Source organism: Crocodylus porosus, unplaced genomic scaffold, assembly GCF_001723895.1.
Source record: "Crocodylus porosus isolate Cpor-Errol unplaced genomic scaffold, CroPor_comp1, whole genome shotgun sequence".
NCBI classification, from domain to species: domain Eukaryota; kingdom Metazoa; phylum Chordata; order Crocodylia; family Crocodylidae; genus Crocodylus; species Crocodylus porosus.
In genome coordinates, this window is record NW_017728943.1 from 88,323,673 (window position 1) to 88,324,906 (window position 1,234).

Here is a 1,234-nt window from a genome sequence, read left to right on the forward strand (position 1 = left end):
GCAGCTGTTTCCAGCCCGCCTGCTGCGTCCTGCAGCTGCCCAGAGCCTAGGCTGGCTACAAACAGCTGCACCAGGCTCCGGAGCCCAGTCACCAGCTCTGTGCTGGGAGCAGGGGAGAGACCAGGGCTGCGCTGCCTCAGGCCCCTCCCCCACTGCCTGCTCTGAGGCACGCGTGTGCGCGCTGGTACAGAGCTGGTGCAGAGGCTCCGGAGCCTGGTGCAGCTGTTTGCAGCCTCCCAGTTGCAGCCGGCCCAGCTCTGGGTAGCTGCTCCCAGCTGGGACGCTGCAAGCCCTGCTGGGAGCAGCCCAGGCTCCAGCAGTTACCCAGAGCCAGGGTAGCTGCTGACAGCCACAAAGCCTGGGCAAGGGGCAGCAGGGCTGGGGAGCAAGGGCTTTGGTTGGGGGCAAGGGCCAGCAGGACTGGGGGGCAAGGGGCAGCGGGGCTGGGGAGCAGAAGCTTTGGGTAGGGGGCAAGGGGCACATGCAGGGCATCCTGTCATGTCTCCCCGCCCTCATTTTGTTTTTTTGGCATGCCGGCACTCCAGCACTTTCCAAGGTAGGCATCGTGGGGGTTTTCAGCACTCCAGCCAAAAAACATTGCCTACCCCTGGCTTACATCAGTTAACTGCAAATGGTTTTCATTCTTTGCATTGAATCAATGTTGGCTTCAGAAGCAAAATATTTTAATTCTATGTTTATATATTCAGGTTTCCCAATGGATCTAACCCAATGAAGAGTGCAGCTTTATGCTAATTATAGTGCAGCTTTATGCTAATTTATGACAATTTCTGTTGACTAGTGAAAAACTATTTGTGACTGGGCAGGTATGTCTTTATCGGGTTATGAGCAAGACCTGTTTGTATCAGATTCCAAACTCTGTGATCTAATGTGCAGAAATACTAATACTGGAATAATGAGAATCAGGGCTTGGCCTAGGGCAACTGAACATGCTGCATTTCAAACAAATACGCTGCCCAAGAAAGGTTTTTGACACCTTACAAGACCACTGTCATAACCATGTATATCTATACTGCTAACTTACTGCACTGGAAGGTGCTATGTTGAAACAACACAGGGCTGTGTGTGCACCCATCATCAATTGAAAATAGTACAGGCATACATTGGAGACATTGTGGGTTCGGTTCCAGACCACCGCAATAAAGTGAATATCGCAATAAAGCGAGTCACACAAATTTTTTGGTTTCCCAGTGCATATAAAAGTTATGTTTACACT